Genomic DNA, 25,525 nt, shown 5'->3' with positions numbered 1-25,525 from the left:
ACAAGAGGTTCTAAAGCGCTGCCCCCTTGTTCTACAAAGACAGATCCAGACAGCTAAAGGATGGAGTCAGTGCTGGCCAAGCCTGAACCCCTCAGTGACACTGGTCAAGCCCTCATGAAAACGTATTTAAGAAAAGGCAAAAAACCACAGCACAGGAAGTGTGGGACAAAGCAAAACGTGTCTTCAGTTTCTTGATCACTGTCCATTCATCATGTCGCTGGCACCAAATGGGAAGAAAATTCCCCTAGATGAAATAACCCCAAAAACCCAACTCTCAAGAGAAAAATTGAAGGAATGCAGTTTTTTCTCCCTGGAGAACCAGAGGCATGTGGAGGAACCTCACCATGGTATTTAATTAAGGGAATGGCATTTAGCAAGAAGACTGAGACTTTCTCAGCACAATCATAAAATTCTAGGATTACAGAAGATGCTGAGTTGGAAATGACCCATCAGGAGCGTCAGGTCCAACTCCTGATCCTGCATAGGAAACGCCAAGATTCCCACCAAGGACCCGCAAGTGTTGTCCAAACACTTCTTGAGCTCTCTCATGTTTGGTGCAGAGACCTCTTCCCTGGGGAGCCTGTTCCAGTGTTTAACCACCAAATACCCTCTGGGTGAAGAACCTTTTCCTGATATCCAACCTCAGCCTCCCTCAACTCAGCTCCACCCACTTCCTCAAGTCTTGTTACTGGTCATGAGCATGAAAAGTTTGGTTCTTGCCCCTGTACTGCCCAGCCTCAGGAGGATGTCAAAGATCATAGTCATGCCTGACCTCAGTCTCATCTTCTCCTGGTTGAATGGGCTTAGTGGCCTCAGCCACTCCTCATGGAGATCCTCCAGACCCTTTCCCATCCTCGTGGCCTCCTTTGGGCATTCTGTAGTAGCCTATAGCCATTTTTTATATTCTGGTTGCCAAAAGGAGCCATGTGGAGGTGCTGCCCTGGGGGTAACACGCACAGAAGGATGTGGACCTGGAGATGGTTTGGTTCTGGCAACTGAGACTAATGCTTGGGCAGCAGGTCTCACAAGGAGCAGATGAAGCCTTGGCTTTGGGACAGAGCAAGGTGTGTTGGCATCCTGTGACATGGACAAAGGCTCTGTCACTGCCTTGATATCCAGGCAGGAGGAGCACGTTTGGAATGTCGCATGCATCAGAGAGACCTGTGAACATGAGCTGGTATTTCGAGCCCAGCAATGCCTTCAGAAGTTCATTTTCTGCACCCAAGAGAACATGGATACCCAGGGAATGATAGTTGGTGCATTGACCTGTTGCCGAAGGCCAAGGATTAACCAGAAATTTCAAGTACATGTGAAAACATTCCTACATGTTGGCATTAGGAGTGCAACCACAAGTCATTTACAAAGGGAAGATGGACACCTGGAACAAAATATTAGATCCTTTTGGAGGTATGGGGATCACAGTGATGGAGATTCCACTGCCCAGACTGAGCGTGTTACCAATTCTTCCTTGTGAATCCCCTCAGCCCTGCGGGTCTGGGCAGCAGCTGAGCCATGCCAAGTGCTGCGGGCCTGTGTGAGGTTTGGATCTCATCTCCTTGTTCCCAGGTGTGCTGGCCGCAGACCCTAGGCCAGGCAATGAAGGAAGGATAGGAAGAACCGAGTTGTGGGCTGTCCCCAGTTGTTGTTGTTTCCCATTGCCACTCCTTTGGAGCCAAAGTCTCCATGATGGCCTTTGGCTGCTGAGTAGCCAGGGATGTTCTTCATCAGCTCCAAGGGAAAAGGGCGCAAAGTAAAGTCCGCTGCAATGAGCCCCACACTTTGCTGTCTCCACCTTTATCCTGAGCAGACGGAAGAGTTGCCCCAGATCAATAGACGACTCAGAGGTCAAGGCTTGAATGCAACACAATTTTAATAAGTTTGAAGAAGAAATGGAGAAAGCTCACAGAGAGCACCAGGAGCACGTAGTAAGATAGAGCTCCCACGTGCTTTTCTTTGCACTGCTCTGCAGAGGAAGGGTGGACAACAAGTCCATATTAGCCTTGGGGAGAGAGGGACAGAAAAGGAAAGGCAAATGGAACAAGGAAACAATGGTTCAAAGCTCTAAATACAACTTTCTGAAGCTCTATCTCCTGCCCAAAACCAGGCTTTGAAGTCTTGGACCTTCTTCCTGAAAGGCATTGCCAGCAGATTTAGCAGGGACGGCATCTGCTGCCACCATAGCAGTTGGTGATGCAGGAGATGTCAAAGCCCCCAGAGCTGATGGGCACTCCACCACAGCTGAGGATGTTGCCAACAGCGGCAGAGGTAGAAGATCCCACGGCGGTGTTCTGTGGGTAGGAGCTGAGGATGGGTCCGGGCAGGGTCACCAGCACAGCAGGAGGCTCAATGACAACGTGGGAGCTCTGGCACTGCCTGACACAGCACTCATTGCAGCTGTTGGCCAGCGGGCAGGGGCCGCAGGGCTGGCAGCAAGGGTCGCAGGGCTTGCAGCAGGACATGGCTTGGGGTCACAGGTGCACCTGGCACAGAGGGCAGGGAGAAGCACAAAGTGAGGACACATGAGAAGCAGCACTGCACCCAAACACCCTGCAGCCCAGGCACCTCCTGGCCCCCATTGCGCTGCCCAGCTCAAAGCCCAGGAGCCGCCTCAGCTAAGTCCCAGCCTTACTCAACCCGCAAAAGACCTACTCTCCTATGTCCTCTCCTTAGAGAAGAAGCTCCCAGCCCTGAGCTCTTTTCGCCCCTCTCAGCTGAGACCTCCAGCCAGGCAAGGGCTGCTCTTGGAGCAGCAGCAGGAGGAGAAGAAGAGGCTTCCCACTCACCTGGTTCCTGAGGAAGAGGAGGAGGTGAGAGAAGTGGATGAGAGAGCTGAGACTTGGGCTGCCTTTTATAGCAGTCCTGCCCTGCCTCAGGCCCAGAAGCACTTAGTGGAAGTCATAATTTTCTGACCAGCTCATGTCAAACGTGCCCCATCCCAGTTAATGGTAGGGGCTGTGTCCTGATTTCCTGTACTGCTGCCTTTTCATTTCCTGCCTAATTCTCTTTGCTTTCCTACATGAATGGTCATTTCTCTAAGTGCTGGGATGGGAGACTCAAGGATTTCCTGGGCAACACCAATGCTGAGTGCATTTGGAATGCTCAGACCATCAGCTGGCAGCATCCTCTGTGGACAAAGTGTTCAACCTGTGTCATTCCTGTGCGCCTGTTTTTGTCTATGTTGTCAGGAAATGGGCATCAGTCTCGTGTTTCTTGCCCACATGCCCAAGGTCGGCCATGTGAGGGGTCATGGCACATCATTTTCTGTTGCTTTTCCCATCTCTTCATGATGGTCGCTTGCTGTTGCATACGGCTCTGCATCTGCTGGGAGGGATGGTCCCTGTTGCTACTCTAACAGTGCTCAGAGAAGAATTGTGTTGGCCTCACTTGGCTCATCAGCTTTCTGTGCAATCTCTGGGAGTCCTCTGGGAATGCAGGAGTTGTCTGGGGCCTGATCCTTGTCCAGGAGACCGGAGTCATTTTAAGGAGCGGGACATGATAAAATTTGTGCTCGCGTGGATGCCTGGGACCTTACAGGGATTTTGCAGAAAGCTGGGGTAGCTCTCCTGTCTGTGATGTGCAGTGGTTGTGTAGAACAGAAGGCAAAATTGCAACCCTGAACTCCATAAATGTTGGTTTTCATCGCCTTTGGGACCTGCCAGGAAGAATCCATCGGAAAAGTGCCCTGAGGGGTACAAAGAGGTTCAGGGAGATTGTGAAGTAATGCAGTCCAGATTTCCAGCTAATAACATTATGGTAATCTCCATAACTAGCTCGGTCTGTTCCACTTGCCAAAGACATGAAGTAGATTCCACCAAGGACTTTAGATGGTTGTATTTCTTTAAGTGTTTCTTTCCAAGTCCTACAGCATAATATCTAATTTTGAGATGATTCAAAGTTGCATCTGCCCTTTACTGAAGCTGAAGTGTTCTTTTCCTTTTGAATTTGAAATTAACTAAACGAAATTTGTTTTGTAGTCTATTGAACTAGCATGAACTGGTTCTTTCCTTCTAAATTTTTTAATCACCTAAAATTGCTCTATACCCCCGTTGTACCTTCTGTTATGGGGTTGAAGGTGACAAGGTTTTTGTAGCAGTGAGGAGGCTACAAGAGGTTCTCAAGCGCTGCCCCCATGTTCTACAAAGACAGATCCAGACAGCTAAAGGATGGAGTCAGTGCTGGCCAAGCCTGAACCCCTCAGTGACACTGGTCAAGCCCTCATGAAAACGTATTTAAGAAAAGGCAAAAAACCACAGCACAGGAAGTGTGGGACAAAGCAAAACGTGTCTTCAGTTTCTTGATCACTGTCCATTCATCATGTCGCTGGCACCAAATGGGAAGAAAATTCCCCTAGATGAAATAACCCCAAAAACCCAACTCTTAAGAGAAAGATTGAAGGAATGCAGTTTTTTCTCCCTGGAGAACCAGAGGCATGTGGAGGAACCTCACCATGGTATTTAATTAAGGGAACGGCATTTAGCAAGTAGACTGAGGCTTTCTCAGCAAAATCATAAAATTCTAGGATTACAGAAGATGCTGAGTTGGAAATGACCCATCAGGAGCGTCAGGTCCAACTTCTGATCCTGCATAGGAAATGCCAAGATTCCCACCAAGGACCCGCAAGTGTTGTCCAAACACTTCTTGAGCTCTCTCATGTTTGGTGCAGAGACCTCTTCCCTGGGGAGCCTGTTCCAGTGTTTAACCACCAAATACCCTCTGGGTGAAGAACCTTTTCCTGATATCCAACCTCAGCCTCCCTCAACTCAGCTCCACCCACTTCCTCAAGTCTTGTTACTGGTCATGAGCATGAAAAGTTTGGTTCTTGCCCCTGTACTGCCCAGCCTCAGGAGGATGTCAAAGATCATAGTCATGCCTGACCTCAGTCTCATCTTCTCCTGGTTGAATGGGCTTAGTGGCCTCAGCCACTCCTCATGGAGATCCTCCAGACCCTTTCCCATCCTCGTGGCCTCCTTTGGGCATTCTGTAGTAGCCTATAGCCATTTTTTATATTCTGGTTGCCAAAAGGAGCCATGTGGAGGTGCTGCCCTGGGGGTAACACGCACAGAAGGATGTGGACCTGGAGATGGTTTGGTTCTGGCAACTGAGACTAATGCTTGGGCAGCAGGTCTCACAAGGAGCAGATGAAGCCTTGGCTTTGGGACAGAGCAAGGTGTGTTGGCATCCTGTGACATGGACAAAGGCTCTGTCACTGCCTTGATATCCAGGCAGGAGGAGCACGTGTGGAATGTCGCATGCATCAGAGAGACCTGTGAACATGAGCTGGTATTTCGAGCCCAGCAATGCCTTCAGAAGTTCATTTTCTGCACCCAAGAGAACATGGATACCCAGGGAATGATAGTTGGTGCATTGACCTGTGGCCGAAGGCCAAGGATTAACCAGAAATTTCAAGTACATGTGAAAACATTCCTACATGTTGGCATTAGGAGTGCAACCACAAGTCATTTACAAAGGGAAGATGGACACCTGGAACAAAATATTAGATCCTTTTGGAGGTATGGGGATCACAGTGATGGAGATTCCACTGCCCAGACTGAGCGTGTTACCAATTCTTCCTTGTGAATCCCCTCAGCCCTGTGGGTCTGGGCAGCAGCTGAGCCATGCCAAGTGCTGCGGGCCTGTGTGAGGTTTGGATCTCATCTCCTTGTTCCCAGGTGTGCTGGCCGCAGACCCTAGGCCAGGCAATGAAGGAAGGATAGGAAGAACCGAGTTGTGGGCTATCCCCAGTTGTTGTTGTTTCCCATTGCCACTCCTTTGGAGCCAAAGTCTCCATGATGGCCTTTGGCTGCTGAGTAGCCAGGGATGTTCTTCATCAGCTCCAAGGGAAAAGGGCGCAAAGTAAAGTCCGCTGCAATGAGCCCCACACTTTGCTGTCTCCACCTTTATCCTGAGCAGACGGAGGAGTTGCCCCAGAACAATAGACAACTCAGAGGTCAAGGCTTGAATGCAACACAATTTTAATAAGTTTGAAGAAGAAATGGAGAAAGCTCACAGAGAGCACCAGGAGCACGTAGTAAGATAGAGCTCCCACGTGCTTTTCTTTGCACTGCTCTGCAGAGGAAGGGTGGACAACAAGTCCATATTAGCCTTGGGGAGAGAGGGACAGAAAAGGAAAGGCAAATGGAACAAGGAAACAATGGTTCAAAGCTCTAAATACAACTTTCTGAAGCTCTATCTCCTGCCCAAAACCAGGCTTTGAAGTCTTGGACCTTCTTCCTGAAAGGCATTGCCAGCAGATTTAGCAGGGACGGCATCTGCTGCCACCATAGCAGTTGGTGATGCAGGAGATGTCAAAGCCCCCAGAGCTGATGGGCACTCCGCCACAGCTGAGGATGTTGCCAACAGCGGCAGAGGTAGAAGATCCCACGGCGGTGTTCTGTGGGTAGGAGCTGAGGATGGGGCCGGGCAGGGTCACCAGCACAGCAGGAGGCTCAATGACAACGTGGGAGCTCTGGCACTGCCTGACACAGCACTCATTGCAGCTGTTGGCCAGCGGGCAGGGGCCGCAGGGCTGGCAGCAAGGGTCGCAGGGCTTGCAGCAGGACATGGCTTGGGGTCACAGGTGCACCTGGCACAGAGGGCAGGGAGAAGCACAAAGTGAGGACACATGAGAAGCAGCACTGCACCCAAACACCCTGCAGCCCAGGCACCTCCTGGCCCCCATTGCGCTGCCCAGCTCAAAGCCCAGGAGCCGTCTCAGCTAAGTCCCAGCCTTACTCGACCCGCAAAAGACCTACTCTCCCATGTCCTCTCCTTAGAGAAGAAGCTCCCAGCCCTGAGCTCTTTTCGCCCCTCTCAGCTGAGACCTCCAGCCAGGCAAGGGCTGCTCTTGGAGCAGCAGCAGGAGGAGAAGAAGAGGCTTCCCACTCACCTGGTTCCTGAGGAAGAGGAGGAGGTGAGAGAAGTGGATGAGAGAGCAGAGACTTGGGCTGCCTTTTATAGCAGTCCTGCCCTGCCTCAGGCCCAGAAGCACTTAGTGGAAGTCATAATTTTCTGACCAGCTCATGTCAAACGTGCCCCATCCCAGTTAATGGTAGGGGCTGTGTCCTGATTTCCTGTACTGCTGCCTTTTCATTTCCTGCCTAATTCTCTTTGCTTTCCTACATGAATGGTCATTTCTCTAAGTGCTGGGATGGGAGACTCAAGGATTTCCTGGGCAACACCAATGCTGAGTGCATTTGGAATGCTCAGACCATCAGCTGGCAGCATCCTCTGTGGACAAAGTGTTCAACCTGTGTCATTCCTGTGCGCCTGTTTTTGTCCATGTTGTCAGGAAATGGGCATCAGTCTCGTGTTTCTTGCCCACATGCCCAAGGTCTGCCACGTGAGGGGTCATGGCACATCATTTTCTGTTGCTTTTCCCATCTCTTCATGATGGTCACTTGCTGTTGCACACGGCTCTGCATCTGCTGAGAGGGATGGTCCCTGTTGCTACTCTAACAGTGCTCAGAGAAGAATTGTGTTGGCCCCACTTGGCTCATTAGCTTTCGGTGCAATCTCTGGGGGTCTGGGAATGCAGGAGTTGTCTGGGGCTAGATCCTTGTCCAGGAGACCGGAGTCATTTTAAGGAGCGGGACATGATAAAATTTGTGCTCGCGTGGATGCCTGGGACCTTACAGGGATTTTGCAGAAAGCTGGGGTAGCTCTCCTGTCTGTGATGTGCAGTGTTTGTGTAGAACAGAAGGCAAAATTGCAACCCTGAACTCCATAAATGTTGGTTTTCATCGCCTTTGGGACCTGCCAGGAAGAATCCATCGGAAAAGTGCCCTGAGGGGTGCAAATAGGAGATTGTGAAGTAATGCAGTCCAGATTTCCAGCTAATAACATTATGGTAATCTCCATAACTAGCTCGGTCTGTTCCACTTGCCAAAGACATGAAGTAGATTCCACCAAGGACTTTAGATGGTTGTATTTCTTTAAGTGTTTCTTTCCAAGTCCTACAGCATAATATCTAATTTTGAGATTATTCAAAGTTGCATCTGCCCTTTACTGAAGCTGAAGTGTTCTTTTCCTTTTGAATTTGAAATTAACTAAACGAAATTTGTTTTGTAGTCTATTGAACTAGCATGAACTGGTTCTTTCCTTCTAAATTTTTTAATCACCTAAAATTGCTCTATACCCCCGTTGTATGCTCTGTTAAGGGGTTGAAGGTGACAAGGTTTTTGTGGCAGTGAGGAGGCTACAAGAGGTTCTCAAGCGGTGCCCCCATGTACTACAAAGCCAGATCCAGACAGCTAAATAATGGAGTCAGTGCTGGCCAAGCCTGAACCTCTCAGTGACACTGGTCAAGCCCTCATGAAAACGTATTTAAGAAAAGGCAAAAAACCACAGCACAGGAAGTGTGGGACAAAGCAAAACGTGTCTTCAGTTTCTTGATCACTGTCCATTCATCATGTCGCTGGCACCAAATGGGAAGAAAATTCCCCTAGATGAAATAACCCCAAAAACCCAACTCTTAAGAGAAAGATTGAAGGAATGCAGTTTTTTCTCCCTGGAGAACCAGAGGCATGTGGAGGAACCTCACCATGGTATTTAATTAAGGGAACGGCATTTAGCAAGTAGACTGAGGCTTTCTCAGCAAAATCATAAAATTCTAGGATTACAGAAGATGCTGAGTTGGAAATGACCCATCAGGAGCGTCAGGTCCAACTCCTGATCCTGCATAGGAAATGCCAAGATTCCCACCAAGGACCCGCAAGTGTTGTCCAAACACTTCTTGAGCTCTCTCATGTTTGGTGCAGAGACCACTTCCCTGGGGAGCCTGTTCCAGTGTTTAACCACCAAATACCCTCTGGGTGAAGAACCTTTTCCTGATATCCAACCTCAGCCTCCCTCAACTCAGCTCCACCCACTTCCTCAAGTCTTGTTACTGGTCATGTGCATGAAAAGTTTGGTTCTTGCCCCTGTACTGCCCAGCCTCAGGAGGATGTCAAAGATCATAGTCATGCCTGACCTCAGTCTCATCTTCTCCTGGTTGAATGGGCTTAGTGGCCTCAGCCACTCCTCATGGAGATCCTCCAGACCCTTTCCCATCCTTGTGGCCTCCTTTGGGCATTCTGTAGTAGCCTATAGCCATTTTCTATATTCTGGTTGACAAAAGGAGCCATGTGGAGGTGGTGCCCGTGGGGGTAACACACACAGAAGGATGTGGAACTGGAGATGGTTTGGTTCTGGCAACTGAGACTAATGCTTGGGCAGCAGGTCTCACGAGGAGCAGATGAAGCCTTGGCTTTGGGACAGAGCAAGGTGTGTTGGCATCCTGTGACATGGACAAAGGCTCTGTCACTGCCTTGATATCCAGGCAGGAGGAGCACGTGTGGAATGTCACATGCATCAGAGAGACCTGTGAACATGAGCTGGTATTTGGAGCCCAGCAATGCCTTCAGAAGTTCATTTTCTGCACCCAAGAGAACATGGATACCCAGGGAAAGATAGTTGGTGCATTGTCCTGTGGCCGAAGGCCAAGGATTAACCAGAAATTTCAAGTACATGTGAAAACATTCCTAAATGTTGGCCTTAGGAATGCAACCACAAGTCATTTACAAAGGGAAGATGGACACCTGGAACAAAGCATTAGATCCTTTTGGAGGTATTGGGGTCACAGCGATGGAGACTCCACTGCCCAGACTGAGTGTGTTACCAATTCTTCCATGTGAACCCCCTCAGCCCTGCGGGTCTGGGCAGCAGCTGGGCCATGCCAAGTGCTGCGGGCCTGTGTGAGGTTTGGATCTCATCTCCTTGTTCCCAGGTGTGCTGGCCACAGACCCTAGGCCAGGCAATGAAGGAAGGATAGGAGGAGATGAGTTGAGGGCTGTCCCCAGTTGTTGTTTCCCCTTGCCACTCCTTTGGAGCCAAAGTCTCCATGATGGCCTTTGGCTGCTGAGTAGCCAGGGATGTTCTTCATCAGCTCCAAGGGAAAAGGGCGCAAAGTAAAGTCCGCTGCAATGAGCCCCACACTTTGTTATCTCCAACTTTTTCCTGAGCAGACGGAGGAGTTGCCCCAGAACAATAGAAGACTCAGAGGTCAAGGCTTGAATGCAACACAATTTTAATAAGTTTGAAGAAGAAATAGAGAAAGCTCACAGAGAGCACCAGGAGCACGTAGTAAGATAGAGCTCCCACGTGCTTTTCTTTGCACTGCTCTGCAGAGGAAGGGAGGACAACAAGTCCATATTAGCCTTCTGGAGAGAGGGACAGAAAAGGAAAGGCAAATGGAACAAGGAAACGATGGTCCAAAGCTCTAAATACAACTTTCTGAAGCTCTATCTCCTGCCCAAAACCAGGCTTTGAAGTCTTGGACCTTCTTCCTGAAAGGCATTGCCAGCAGATTTAGCAGGGACGGCATCTGCTGCCACCATAGCAGTTGGTGATGCAGGAGATGTCAAAGCTCCCAGAGCTGATGGGCACTCCACCACAGCTGAGGATGTTGCCAACAGCGGCAGAGGTAGAAGATCCCACGGCGGTGTTCTGTGGGTAGGAGCTGAGGATGGGTCCGGGCAGGGTCACCAGCACAGCAGGAGGCTCAATGACAACGTGGGAGCTCTGGCACTGCCTGACACAGCACTCAGTGCAGCTGTTGGCCAGCGGGCAGGGGCCGCAGGGCTGGCAGCAAGGGTCGCAGGGCTGGCAGCAGGACATGGCTTGGGGTCACAGGTGCACCTGGCACAGAGGGCAGGGAGAAGCACAAAGTGAGGACACATGAGAAGCAGCACTGCACCCAAACACCCTGCAGCCCAGGCACCTCCTGGCCCCCATTGCGCTGCCCAGCTCAAAGCCCAGGAGCCACCTTAGCCAAGTTCCATCCTCTCACTTTTGGCACAAGACCTTCTCTCCCCTGCCCTCTCCCAGCAGAAGCAGGTCCCAGCCCTGCGCTATGACATCCCCTGAGCCGCCTCAGCTAATTCCCAGCCTTACTCGACCCGCAAAAGACCTACTCTCCCATGCCCTCTCCTAAGAGAAGAAGCTCCCAGCCCTGAGCTCTTTTAGCTTGTCTCAGCTGAGACCTCCAGCCAGGCAAGGGCTTCTCTTGGAGCAAGAGCAGGAGGAGAAGAAGAGGCTTCCCACTCACCTGGTTCCTGAGGAAGAGGAGGAGGTGAGAGAAGTGGATGAGAGAGCAGAGACTTGGGCTGCCTTTTATAGCAGTCCTGCCCTGCCTCAGGCCCAGAAGCACTTAGTGGAAGTCATAATTTTCTGACCAGCTCATGTCAAACGTGCCCCATCCCAGTTAATGGTAGGGGCTGTGTCCTGATTTCCTGTACTGCTGCCTTTTCATTTCCTGCCTAATTCTCTTTGCTTTCCTACATGAATAGTCATTTCTCTAAGTGCTGGGATGGGAGACTCAAGGATTTCCTGGGCAACACCAATGCTGAGTGCATTTGGAATGCTCAGACCATCAGCTGGCAGCATCCTCTGTGGACAAAGTGTTCAACCTGTGTCATTCCTGTGCGCTTGTTTTTGTCCATGTTGTCAGGAAATGGGCATCAGTCTCGTGTTTCTTGCCCACATGCCCAAGGTCTGCCACGTGAGGGGTCATGGCACATCATTTTCTGTTGCTTTTCCCATCTCTTCATGATGGTCGCTTGTTGTTGCACACGGCTCTGCATCTGCTGGGAGGGATGGTCCCTGTTGCTGCTCTAACAGTGCTCAGAGAAGAATTGTGTTGGCCTCACTTGGCTCATCAGCTCTCTGTGCAATCTCTAGGGGTCTAGGAATGCAGGAGTTGTCTGGGGCCTGATCCTTGTCCAGGAGACCGGAGTCATTTTAAGGAGCGGGACATGATAAAATTTGTGCTCGCGTGCATACCTGGGACCTTACAGGGATTTTGCAGAAAGCTGGGGTAGCTCTCCTGTCTGTGATGTGCAGTGGTTGTGTAGAACAGAAGGCAAAATTGCAACCCTGAACTGCATAAATGTTGGTTTTCATCACCTTTGAGACCTGCCAGGAAGAATCCATCGGAAAAGTGCCCTGAGGGGTGCAAATAGGAGATTGTGAAGTAATGCAGTCCAGATTTCCAGCTAATAACATTATGGTAATCTCCATAACTAGCTCGGTCTGTTCCACTTGCCAAAGACATGAAGTAGATTCCACCAAGGACTTTAGATGGTTGTATTTTTTTTAAGTGTTTCTTTCCAAGTTATACAGCTTAAAACCTAATTTTGAGATTATTCAAAGTTGCATCTGCTCTTTATTGAAGCCGAAGCGTTGTTTTCCTTTTGAATTTGAAATTAACTAAACAAAATTTGTTTTGTACTCTATTGAACTAGCATGAACTGGTTCTTTCCTTCAAAATTTTTTAATCACCTAAAATTGCTCTATACCCCCGTTGTATGCTCTGTTACGGGGTTGAAGGTGACAAGGTTTTTGTGGCAGTGAGGAGGCTACAAGAGGTTCTCAAGCGCTGCCCCCATGTACTACAAAGCCAGATCCAGACAGCTAAATAATGGAGTCAGTGCTGGCCAAGCCTGAACCTCTCAGTGACACTGGTCAAGCCCTCATGAAAACGTATTTAAGAAAAGGCAAAAAACCACAGCACAGGAAGTGTGGGACAAAGCAAAACGTGTCTTCAGTTTCTTGATCACTGTCCATTCATCATGTCGCTGGCACCAAATGGGAAGAAAATTCCCCTAGATGAAATAACCCCAAAAACCCAACTCTCAAGAGAAAAATTGAAGGAATGCAGTTTTTTCTCCCTGGAGAACCAGAGGCATGTGGAGGAACCTCACCATGGTATTTAATTAAGGGAATGGCATTTAGCAAGAAGACTGAGACTTTCTCAGCACAATCATAAAATTCTAGGATTACAGAAGATGCTGAGTTGGAAATGACCCATCAGGAGCGTCAGGTCCAACTCCTGATCCTGCATAGGAAACGCCAAGATTCCCACCAAGGACCCGCAAGTGTTGTCCAAACACTTCTTGAGCCTTCTCAGGTTTGGTGCAGAGACCACTTCCCTGGGGAGCCTGTTCCAGTGTTTAACCACCAAATACCCTCTGGGTGAAGAACCTTTTCCTGATATCCAACCTCAGCCTCCCTCAACTCAGCTCCACCCACTTCCTCAAGTCTTGTTACTGGTCATGAGCATGAAAAGTTTGGTTCTTGCCCCTGTACTGCCCAGCCTCAGGAGGATGTCAAAGATCATAGTCATGCCTGACCTCAGTCCCATCTTCTCCTGGTTGAATGGGCTTAGTGGCCTCAGCCACTCCTCATGGAGATCCTCCAGACCCTTTCCCATCCTCGTGGCCTCCTTTGGGCATTCTGTAGTAGCCTATAGCCATTTTTTATATTCTGGTTGCCAAAAGGAGCCATGTGGAGGTGCTGCCCGTGGGGGTAACACACACAGAAGGATGTGGACCTGGAGATGGTTTGGTTCTGGCAACTGAGACTAATGCTTGGGCAGCAGGTCTCACGAGGAGCAGATGAAGCCTTGGCTTTGGGACAGAGCAAGGTGTGTTGGCATCCTGTGACATGGACAAAGGCTCTGTCACTGCCTTAATATCCAGGCACGAGGAGCACGTGTGGAATGTCGCATGCATCAGAGAGACCTGTGAACACGAGCTGGTATTTCGAGCCCAGCAATGCCTTCAGAAGTTCATTTTCTGCACCCAAGAGAACATGGATACCCAGGGAAAGATAGTTGGTGCATTGACCTGTGGCCGAAGGCCAAGGATTAACCAGAAATTTCAAGTACATGTGAAAACATTCCTGCATGTTGGCATTAGGAGTGCAACCACAAGTCATTTACAAAGGGAAGATGGACACATGGAACAAAGCATTAGATCCTTTTGGAGGTATTGGGGTCACAGCGATGGAGACTCCACTGCCCAGACTGAGTGTGTTACCAATTCTTCCTTGTGAATCCCCTCAGCCCTGCGGGTCTGGGCAGCAGCTGGGCCATGCCAAGTGCTGAGGGCCTGTGTGAGGTTTGGATCTCATCTCCTTGCTCCCAGGTGTGCTGGCCACAGACCCTAGGCCAGGCAATGAAGGAAGGATAGGAAGAGATGAGTTGTGGGCTGTCCCCAGTTGTTGTTGTTTCCCATTGCCACTCCTTTGGAGCCAAAGTCTCCATGATGGCCTTTGGCTGCTGAGTAGCCAGGGATGTTCTTCATCAGCTCCAAGGGAAAAGGGCGCAAAATAAAGTCCGCTGCAATGAGCCCCACACTTTGTTGTCTCCACCTTTTTCCTGAGCAGACTGGAGGATTTGACCCAGAACAATAGAAGACTCAGAGGTCAAGGCTTGAATGCAACACAATTTTAATAAGTTTGAAGAAGAAATGGAGAAAGCTCACAGAGAGCACCAGGAGCAGGTAGTAAGATAGAGCTCCCACGTGCTTTTCTTTGCACTGCTCTGCAGAGGAAGGGAGGACAACAAGTCCATATTAGCCTTCTGGAGAGAGGGACAGAAAAGGAAAGGCAAATGGAACAAGGAAACGATGGTCCAAAGCTCTAAATACAACTTTCTGAAGCTCTATCTCCTGCCCAAAACCAGGCTTTGAAGTCTTGGACCTTCTTCCTGAAAGGCATTGCCAGCAGATTTAGCAGGGACGGCATCTGCTGCCACCATAGCAGTTGGTGATGCAGGAGATGTCAAAGCTCCCAGAGCTGATGGGCACTCCACCACAGCTGAGGATGTTGCCAACAGCGGCAGAGGTAGAAGATCCCACGGCGGTGTTCTGTGGGTAGGAGCTGAGGATGGGTCCGGGCAGGGTCACCAGCACAGCAGGAGGCTCAATGACAACGTGGGAGCTCTGGCACTGCCTGACACAGCACTCAGTGCAGCTGTTGGCCAGCGGGCAGGGGCCGCAGGGCTGGCAGCAAGGGTCGCAGGGCTGGCAGCAGGACATGGCTTGGGGTCACAGGTGCACCTGGCACAGAGGGCAGGGAGAAGCACAAAGTGAGGACACATGAGAAGCAGCACTGCACCCAAACACCCTGCAGCCCAGGCACCTCCTGGCCCCCATTGCGCTGCCCAGCTCAAAGCCCAGGAGCCACCTTAGCCAAGTTCCATCCTCTCACTTTTGGCACAAGACCTTCTCTCCCCTGCCCTCTCCCAGCAGAAGCAGGTCCCAGCCCTGCGCTATGACATCCCCTGAGCCGCCTCAGCTAATTCCCAGCCTTACTCGACCCGCAAAAGACCTACTCTCCCATGCCCTCTCCTAAGAGAAGAAGCTCCCAGCCCTGAGCTCTTTTAGCTTGTCTCAGCTGAGACCTCCAGCCAGGCAAGGGCTGCTCTTGGAGCAACAGCAGGAGGAGAAGAAGAGGCTTCCCACTCACCTGGTTCCTGAGGAAGAGGAGGAGGTGAGAGAAGTGGATGAGAGAGCAGAGACTTGGGCTGCCTTTTATAGCAGTCCTGCCCTGCCTCAGGCCCAGAAGCACTTAGTGGAAGTCATAATTTTCTGACCAGCTCATGTCAAACGTGCCCCATCCCAGTTAATGGTAGGGGCTGTGTCCTGATTTCCTGTACTGCTGCCTTTTCATTTCCTGCCTAATTCTCTTTGCTTTCCTACATGAATAGTCATTTCTCTAAGTGCTGGGATGGGAGACTCAAGGATTTCCTGGGCAACACCAATGCTGAGTGCATTTGGAATGCTCAGACCATCAGCTGGCAGCATCCTCTGTGGACAAAGTGTTCAACCTGTGTCATTCCTGTGCGCTTGTTTTTGTCCATGTTGTCAGGAAATGGGCATCAGTCTCGTGTTTCTTGCCCACATGCCCAAGGTCTGCCACGTGAGGGGTCATGGCACATCATTTTCTGTTGCTTTTCCCATCTCTTCATGATGGTCGCTTGTTGTTGCACACGGCTCTGCATCTGCTGGGAGGGATGGTCCCTGTTGCTGCTCTAACAGTGCTCAGAGAAGAATTGTGTTGGCCTCACTTGGCTCATCAGCTCTCTGTGCAATCTCTAGGGGTCTAGGAATGCAGGAGTTGTCTGGGGCCTGATCCTTGTCCAGGAGACCGGAGTCATTTTAAGGAGCGGGACATGATAAAATTTGTGCTCGCGTGCATACCTGGGACCTTACAGGGATTTTGCAGAAAGCTGGGGTAGCTCTCCTGTCTGTGATGTGCAGTGGTTGTGTAGAACAGAAGGCAAAATTGCAACCCTGAACTGCATAAATGTTGGTTTTCATCACCTTTGAGACCTGCCAGGAAGAATCCATCGGAAAAGTGCCCTGAGGGGTGCAAATAGGAGATTGTGAAGTAATGCAGTCCAGATTTCCAGCTAATAACATTATGGTAATCTCCATAACTAGCTCGGTCTGTTCCACTTGCCAAAGACATGAAGTAGATTCCACCAAGGACTTTAGATGGTTGTATTTTTTTTAAGTGTTTCTTTCCAAGTTATACAGCTTAAAACCTAATTTTGAGATTATTCAAAGTTGCATCTGCTCTTTATTGAAGCCGAAGCGTTGTTTTCCTTTTGAATTTGAAATTAACTAAACAAAATTTGTTTTGTAGTCTATTGAACTAGCATGAACTGGTTCTTTCCTTCAAAATTTTTTAATCACCTAAAATTGCTCTATACCCCCGTTGTATGCTCTGTTACGGGGTTGAAGGTGACAAGGTTTTTGTGGCAGTGAGGAGGCTACAAGAGGTTCTCAAGCGCTGCCCCCATGTACTACAAAGCCAGATCCAGACAGCTAAATAATGGAGTCAGTGCTGGCCAAGCCTGAACCTCTCAGTGACACTGGTCAAGCCCTCATGAAAACGTATTTAAGAAAAGGCAAAAAACCACAGCACAGGAAGTGTGGGACAAAGCAAAACGTGTCTTCAGTTTCTTGATCACTGTCCATTCATCATGTCGCTGGCACCAAATGGGAAGAAAATTCCCCTAGATGAAATAACCCCAAAAACCCAACTCTCAAGAGAAAAATTGAAGGAATGCAGTTTTTTCTCCCTGGAGAACCAGAGGCATGTGGAGGAACCTCACCATGGTATTTAATTAAGGGAATGGCATTTAGCAAGAAGACTGAGACTTTCTCAGCACAATCATAAAATTCTAGGATTACAGAAGATGCTGAGTTGGAAATGACCCATCAGGAGCGTCAGGTCCAACTCCTGATCCTGCATAGGAAACGCCAAGATTCCCACCAAGGACCCGCAAGTGTTGTCCAAACACTTCTTGAGCCTTCTCAGGTTTGGTGCAGAGACCACTTCCCTGGGGAGCCTGTTCCAGTGTTTAACCACCAAATACCCTCTGGGTGAAGAACCTTTTCCTGATATCCAACCTCAGCCTCCCTCAACTCAGCTCCACCCACTTCCTCAAGTCTTGTTACTGGTCATGAGCATGAAAAGTTTGGTTCTTGCCCCTGTACTGCCCAGCCTCAGGAGGATGTCAAAGATCATAGTCATGCCTGACCTCAGTCCCATCTTCTCCTGGTTGAATGGGCTTAGTGGCCTCAGCCACTCCTCATGGAGATCCTCCAGACCCTTTCCCATCCTCGTGGCCTCCTTTGGGCATTCTGTAGTAGCCTATAGCCATTTTTTATATTCTGGTTGCCAAAAGGAGCCATGTGGAGGTGCTGCCCGTGGGGGTAACACACACAGAAGGATGTGGACCTGGAGATGGTTTGGTTCTGGCAACTGAGACTAATGCTTGGGCAGCAGGTCTCACGAGGAGCAGATGAAGCCTTGGCTTTGGGACAGAGCAAGGTGTGTTGGCATCCTGTGACATGGACAAAGGCTCTGTCACTGCCTTAATATCCAGGCACGAGGAGCACGTGTGGAATGTCGCATGCATCAGAGAGACCTGTGAACACGAGCTGGTATTTCGAGCCCAGCAATGCCTTCAGAAGTTCATTTTCTGCACCCAAGAGAACATGGATACCCAGGGAAAGATAGTTGGTGCATTGACCTGTGGCCGAAGGCCAAGGATTAACCAGAAATTTCAAGTACATGTGAAAACATTCCTACATGTTGGCATTAGGAGTGCAACCACAAGTCATTTACAAAGGGAAGATGGACACATGGAACAAAGCATTAGATCCTTTTGGAGGTATTGGGGTCACAGCGATGGAGACTCCACTGCCCAGACTGAGTGTGTTACCAATTCTTCCTTGTGAATCCCCTCAGCCCTGCGGGTCTGGGCAGCAGCTGGGCCATGCCAAGTGCTGAGGGCCTGTGTGAGGTTTGGATCTCATCTCCTTGCTCCCAGGTGTGCTGGCCACAGACCCTAGGCCAGGCAATGAAGGAAGGATAGGAAGAGATGAGTTGTGGGCTGTCCCCAGTTGTTGTTGTTTCCCATTGCCACTCCTTTGGAGCCAAAGTCTCCATGATGGCCTTTGGCTGCTGAGTAGCCAGGGATGTTCTTCATCAGCTCCAAGGGAAAAGGGCGCAAAGTAAAGTCCGCTGCAATGAGCCCCACACTTTGTTGTCTCCACCTTTTTCCTGAGCAGATGGAGGAGTTGCCCCAGAACAATAGAAGACTCAGAGGTCAAGGCTTGAATGCAACACAATTTTAATAAGTTTGAAGAAGAAATGGAGAAAGCTCACAGAGAGCACCAGGAGCACGTAGTAAGATAGAGCTCCCACGTGCTTTTCTTTGCACTGCTCTGCAGAGGAAGGGAGGACAACAAGTCCATATTAGCCTTCTGAAGAGAGGGACAGAAAAGGAAAGGCGAATGGAACAAGGAAACGATGGTCCAAAGCTCTAAATACAACTTTCTGAAGCTCTATCTCCTGCCCAAAACCAGGCTTTGAAGTCTTGGACCTTCTTCCTGAAAGGCATTGCCAGCAGATTTAGCAGGGACGGCATCTGCTGCCACCATAGCAGTTGGTGATGCAGGAGATGTCAAAGCCCCCAGAGCTGATGGGAACTCCACCACAGCTGAGGATGTTGCCAACAGCGGCAGAGGTAGAAGATCCCACGGCGGTGTTCTGTGGGTAGGAGCTGAGGATGGGGCCGGGCAGGGTCACCAGCACAGCAGGAGGCTCAATGACAACGTGGGAGCTCTGGCACTGCCTGACACAGCACTCATTGCAGCTGTTGGCCAGCGGGCAGGGGCCACAGGGCTGGCAGCAAGGGTCGCAGGGCTTGCAGCAGGACATGGCTTGGGGTTACAGATGCACCTGGCACAGAGGGCAGGGAGAAGCACCAAGTGAGGACACATGAGAAGCAGCACTGCACCCAAACACCCTGCAGCCCAGGCACCTCCTGGCCCCCATTGCGCTGCCCAGCTCAAAGTCCAGGAGCCACCTTAGCCAAGTTCCATCCTCTCACTTTTGGCACAAGACCTTCTCTCCCCTGCCCTCTCCCAGCAGAAGCAGGTCCCAGCCCTGCGCTATGACATCCCCTGAGCCGCCTCAGCTAATTCCCAGCCTTACTCGACCCACAAAAGACCTACTCTCCCATGCCCTCTCCTAAGAGAAGAAAATCCCAGCCCTGAGCTCTTTTAGCTTGTCTCAGCTGAGACCTCCAGCCAGGCAAGGGCTGCTCTTGGAGCAACAGCAGGAGGAGAAGAAGAGGCTTCCCACTCACCTGGTTCCTGAGGAAGAGGAGGAGGTGAGAGAAGTGGATGAGAGAGCAGAGACTTGGGCTGCCTTTTATAGCAGTCCTGCCCTGCCTCAGGCCCAGAAGCACTTAGTGGAAGTCATAATTTTCTGACCAGCTCATGTCAAACGTGCCCCATCCCAGTTAATGGTAGGGGCTGTGTCCTGATTTCCTGTACTGCTGCCTTTTCATTTCCTGCCTAATTCTCTTTGCTTTCCTACATGAATAGTCATTTCTCTAAGTGCTGGGATGGGAGACTCAAGGATTTCCTGGGCAACACCAATGCTGAGTGCATTTGGAATGCTCAGACCATCAGCTGGCAGCATCCTCTGTGGACAAAGTGTTCAACCTGTGTCATTCCTGTGCGCTTGTTTTTGTCCATGTTGTCAGGAAATGGGCATCAGTCTCGTGTTTCTTGCCCACATGCCCAAGGTCTGCCACGTGAGGGGTCATGACACATCATTTTCTGTTGCTTTTCCCATCTCTTCATGATGGTCGCTTGCTGTTGCACACGGCTCTGCATCTGCTGGGAGGGATGGTCCCTGTTGCTGCTCTAACAGTGCTCAGAGAAGAATTGTGTTGGCCTCACTTGGCTCATCAGCTTTCTGTGCAATCTCTGGGAGTCCTCTGGGAATGCAGTAGTTGTCTGGGGCCTGATCCTTGTCCAGGAGACCGGAGTCATTTTAAGGAGCGGGACATGATAAAATTTGTGCTCGCGTGCATACCTGGGACATTACAGGGATTTTGCAGAAAGCTGGGGTAGCTCTCCTGTCTGTGATGTGCAGTGGTTGTGTAGAACAGAAGGCAAAATTGCAACCCTGAACTCCATAAATGTTGGTTTTCATCGCCTTTGGGACCTGCCAGGAAGAATCCATCGGAAAAGTGCCCTGAGGGGTGCAAAGAGGTTCAGGGAGATTGTGAAGTAATGCAGTCCAGATTTCCAGCTAATAACATTATGGTAATCTCCATAACTAGCTCGGTCTGTTCCACTTGCCAAAGACATGAAGTAGATTCCACCAAGGACTTTAGATGGTTGTATTTATTTAAGTGTTTCTTTCCAAGTCATACAGCTTATTATCTCATTTTGAGATTATTCAAAGTTGCATCTGCCCTTTACTGAAGCTGAAGTGTTCTTTTCCTTTTGAATTTGAAATTAACTAAACAAAATTTGTTTTGTAGTCTATTGAACTAGCATGAACTGGTTCTTTCCTTCTAAATTTTTTAATCACCTAAAATTGCTCTATACCCCCGTTGTATGCTCTGTTACGGGGTTGAAGGTGACAAGGTTTTTGTGGCAGTGAGGAGGCTACAAGAGGTTCTCAAGCGCTGCCCCCATGTACTACAAAGCCAGATCCAGACAGCTAAATAATGGAGTCAGTGCTGGCCAAGCCTGAACCTCTCAGTGACACTGGTCAAGCCCTCATGAAAACGTATTTAAGAAAAGGCAAAAAACCACAGCACAGGAAGTGTGGGACAAAGCAAAACGTGTCTTCAGTTTCTTGATCACTGTCCATTCATCATCTCGCTGGCACCAAATGGGAAGAAAATTCCCCTAGATGAAATAACCCCAAAAACCCAACTCTCAAGAGAAAGATTGAAGGAATGCAGTTTTTTCTCCATGGAGAACCAGAGGCATGTGGAGGAACCTCACCATGGTATTTAATTAAGGGAACGGCATTTAGCAAGAAGACTGAGACTTTCTCAGCACAATCATAAAATTCTAGGATTACAGAAGATGCTGAGTTGGAAATGACCCATCAGGAGCGTCAGGTCCAACTCCTGATCTTGCATAGGAAACGCCAAGATTCCCACCAAGGACTCGCAAGTGTTGTCCAAACACTTCTTGAGCTCTCTCAGGTTTGGTGCAGAGACCACTTCCCTGGGGAGCCTGTTCCAGTGTTTAACCACCAAATACCCTCTGGGTGAAGAACCTTTTCCTGATATCCAACCTCAGCCTCCCTCAACTCAGCTCCACCCACTTCCTCAAGTCTTGTTACTGGTCATGAGCATGAAAAGTTTGGTTCTTGCCCCTGTACTGCCCAGCCTCAGGAGGATGTCAAAGATCATAGTCATGCCTGACCTCAGTCTCATCTTCTCCTGGTTGAATGGGCTTAGTGGCCTCAGCCACTCCTCATGGAGATCCTCCAGACCCTTTCCCATCCTCGTGGCCTCCTTTGGGCATTCTGTAGTAGCCTATAGCCATTTTTTATATTCTGGTTGCCAAAAGGAGCCATGTGGAGGTGGTGCCCGTGGAGGTAACACACACAGAAGGATGTGGACCTGGAGATGGTTTGGTTCTGGCAACTGAGACTAATGCTTGGGCAGCAGGTCTCACGAGGAGCAGATGAAGCCTTGGCTTTGGGACAGAGCAAGGTGTGTTGGCATCCTGTGACATGGACAAAGGCTCTGTCACTGCCTTGATATCCAGGCAGGAGGAGCACGTGTGGAATGTCGCATGCATCAGAGAGACCTGTGAACACGAGCTGGTATTTCGAGCCCAGCAATGCCTTCAGAAGTTCATTTTCTGCACCCAAGAGAACATGGATACCCAGGGAATGATAGTTGGTGCATTGACCTGTGGCCGAAGGCCAAGGATTAACCAGAAATTTCAAGTACATGTGAAAACAGTCCTACATGTTGGCATTAGGAATGCAACCACAAGTCATTTACAAAGGGAAGATGGACACATGGAACAAAGCATTAGATCCTTTTGGAGGTATTGGGATCACAGTGATGGAGACTCCACTGCCCAGACTGAGTGTGTTACCAGTTCTTCCTTGTGAATCCCCTCAGCCCTGCGGGTCTGAGCAGCAGCAGGGCCATGCCAAGTGCTGCGGGCCTGTGTGAGGTTTGGATCTCATCTCCTTGCTCCCAGGTGTGCTGGCCACAGACCCTAGGCCAGGCAATGAAGGAAGGATAGGAGGAGATGAGTTGTGGGCTGTCCCCAGTTGTTGTTTCCCATTGCCACTCCTTTGGAGCCAAAGTCTCCATGATGGCCTTTGGCTGCTGAGTAGCCAGGGATGTTCTTCATCAGCTCCAAGGGAAAAGGGCGCAAAGTAAAGTCCGCTGCAATGAGCCCCACACTTTGTTGTCTCCACCTTTTTCCTGAGCAGACTGGAGGATTTGACCCAGAACAATAGAAGACTCAGAGGTCAAGGCTTGAATGCAACACAATTTTAATAAGTTTGAAGAAGAAATGGAGAAAGCTCACAGAGAGCACCAGGAGCAGGTAGTAAGATAGAGCTCCCACGTGCTTTTCTTTGCACTACTCTGCAGAGGAAGGGAGGACAACAAGTCCATATTAGCCTTGGGGAGAGAGGGACAGAAAAGGAAAGGCAAATGGAACAAGGAAACGATGGTCCAAAGCTCTAAATACAACTTTCTGAAGCTCTATCTCCTGCCCAAAACCAGGCTTTGAAGTCTTGGACCTTCTTCCTGAAAGGCATTGCCAGCAGATTTAGCAGGGACGGCATCTGCTGCCACCATAGCAGTTGGTGATGCAGGAGATGTCAAAGCCCCCAGAGCTGATGGGCACTCCGCCACAGCTGAGGATGTTGCCAACAGCGGCAGAGGTAGAAGATCCCACGGCGGTGTTCTGTGGGTAGGAGCTGAGGATGGGGCCGGGCAGGGTCACCAGCACAGCAGGAGGCTCAATGACAACGTGGGAGCTCTGGCACTGCCTGACACAGCACTCATTGCAGCTGTTGGCCAGCGGGCAGGGGCCGCAGGGCTGGCAGCAAGGGTCGCAGGGCTGGCAGCAGGACATGGCTTGGGGTTACAGGTGCACCTGGCACAGAGGGCAGGGAGAAGCACAAAGTGAGGACACATGAGAAGCAGCACTGCACCCAAACACCCTGCAGCCCAGGCACCTCCTGGCCCCCATTGCGCTGCCCAGCTCAAAGCCCAGGAGCCACCTCAGCCAAGTTCCATCCTCTCACTTTTGGCACAAGACCTTCTCTCCCCTGCCCTCTCCCAGCAGAAGCAGGTCCCAGCCCTGCGCTATGACATCCCCTGAGCCGCCTCAGCTAATTCCCAGCCTTACTCGACCCGCAAAAGACCTACTCTCCCATGCCCTCTCCTAAGAGAAGAAGCTCCCAGCCCTGAGCTCTTTTCGCCCCTCTCAGCTGAGACCTCCAGCCAGGCAAGGGCTGCTCTTGGAGCAGCAGCAGGAGGAGAAGAAGAGGCTTCCCACTCACCTGGTTCCTGAGGAAGAGGAGGAGGTGAGAGAAGTGGATGAGAGAGCAGAGACTTGGGCTGCCTTTTATAGCAGTCCTGCCCTGCCTCAGGCCCAGAAGCACTTAGTGGAAGTCATAATTTTCTGACCAGCTCATGTCAAACGTGCCCCATCCCAGTTAATGGTAGGGGCTGTGTCCTGATTTCCTGTACTGCTGCCTTTTCATTTCCTGCCTAATTCTCTTTGCTTTCCTACATGAATAGTCATTTCTCTAAGTGCTGGGATGGGAGACTCAAGGATTTCCTGGGCAACACCAATGCTGAGTGCATTTGGAATGCTCAGACCATCAGCTGGCAGCATCCTCTGTGGACAAAGTGTTCAACCTGTGTCATTCCTGTGCGCTTGTTTTTGTCCATGTTGTCAGGAAATGGGCATCAGTCTTGTGTTTCTTGCCCACATGCCCAAGGTCTGCCATGTGAGGGGTCATGGCACATCATTTTCTGTTGCTTTTCCCATCTCTTCATGATGGTCGCTTGCTGTTGCACATGGCTCTGCATCTGCTGGGAGGGATGGTCCCTGTTGCTGCTCTAACAGTGCTCAGAGAAGAATTGTGTTGGCCTCACTTGGCTCATCAGCTTTCTGTGCAATCTCTGGGAGTCCTCTGGGAATGCAGTAGTTGTCTGGGGCCTGATCCTTGTCCAGGAGACCGGAGTCATTTTAAGGAGCGGGACATGATAAAATTTGTGCTCGCGTGCATACCTGGGACATTACAGGGATTTTGCAGAAAGCTGGGGTAGCTCTCCTGTCTGTGATGTGCAGTGGTTGTGTAGAACAGAAGGCAAAATTGCAACCCTGAACTCCATAAATGTTGGTTTTCATCGCCTTTGGGACCTGCCAGGAAGAATCCATCGGAAAAGTGCCCTGAGGGGTGCAAAGAGGTTCAGGGAGATTGTGAAGTAATGCAGTCCAGATTTCCAGCTAATAACATTATGGTAATCTCCATAACTAGCTCGGTCTGTTCCACTTGCCAAAGACATGAAGTAGATTCCACCAAGGACTTTAGATGATTGTATTTATTTAAGTGTTTCTTTCCAAGTCATACAGCTTATTATCTCATTTTGAGATTATTCAAAGTTGCATCTGCCCTTTACTGAAGCTGAAGTGTTCTTTTCCTTTTGAATTTGAAATTAACTAAACAAAATTTGTTTTGTAGTCTATTGAACTAGCATGAACTGGTTCTTTCCTTCTAAATTTTTTAATCACCTAAAATTGCTCTATACCCCCGTTGTATGCTCTGTTAAGGGGTTGAAGGTGACAAGGTTTTTGTGGCAGTGAGGAGGCTACAAGAGGTTCTCAAGCGGTGCCCCCATGTACTACAAAGCCAGATCCAGACAGCTAAAGAATGGAGTCAGTGCTGGCCAAGCGTGAACCTCTCAGTGACACTGGTCAAGCCCTCATGAAAACGTATTTAAGAAAAGGCAAAAAACCACAGCACAGGAAGTGTGGGACAAAGCAAAACGTGTCTTCAGTTTCTTGATCACTGTCCATTCATCATCTCGCTGGCACCAAATGGGAAGAAAATTCCCCTAGATGAAATAACCCCAAAAACCCAACTCTCAAGAGAAAGATTGAAGGAATGCAGTTTTTTCTCCATGGAGAACCAGAGGCATGTGGAGGAACCTCACCATGGTATTTAATTAAGGGAACGGCATTTAGCAAGAAGACTGAGACTTTCTCAGCACAATCATAAAATTCTAGGATTACAGAAGATGCTGAGTTGGAAATGACCCATCAGGAGCGTCAGGTCCAACTCCTGATCTTGCATAGGAAACGCCAAGATTCCCACCAAGGAC

General features: G+C 49.8%; 6 pseudogenes; all 6 read right to left on the bottom strand.

Annotated features, from left to right (window-relative positions):
- Positions 1–2,150: 2,150 nt before the first annotated feature.
- LOC144247512 (feather keratin Cos1-2-like) lies at positions 2,151–2,918 on the bottom strand (annotated as a pseudogene).
- Positions 2,919–6,253: 3,335 nt separating this feature from the next.
- On the bottom strand, positions 6,254–7,021 carry LOC144247511 (feather keratin Cos1-2-like; annotated as a pseudogene).
- A 3,323-nt stretch (positions 7,022–10,344) lies between these two features.
- On the bottom strand, positions 10,345–11,218 carry LOC144247509 (feather keratin Cos1-2-like; annotated as a pseudogene).
- A 3,328-nt stretch (positions 11,219–14,546) lies between these two features.
- LOC144247508 (feather keratin Cos1-2-like) lies at positions 14,547–15,420 on the bottom strand (annotated as a pseudogene).
- A 3,327-nt stretch (positions 15,421–18,747) lies between these two features.
- On the bottom strand, positions 18,748–19,621 carry LOC144247507 (feather keratin Cos1-2-like; annotated as a pseudogene).
- Positions 19,622–22,955: 3,334 nt separating this feature from the next.
- On the bottom strand, positions 22,956–23,829 carry LOC144247506 (feather keratin Cos1-2-like; annotated as a pseudogene).
- Positions 23,830–25,525: the final 1,696 nt, after the last annotated feature.

The sequence above is a fragment of the Lonchura striata genome, chromosome 25 (assembly GCF_046129695.1).
Source record: "Lonchura striata isolate bLonStr1 chromosome 25, bLonStr1.mat, whole genome shotgun sequence".
Lineage (NCBI taxonomy): Eukaryota > Metazoa > Chordata > Aves > Passeriformes > Estrildidae > Lonchura > Lonchura striata.
This window is presented reverse-complemented; position numbering and strand designations above follow the sequence as displayed.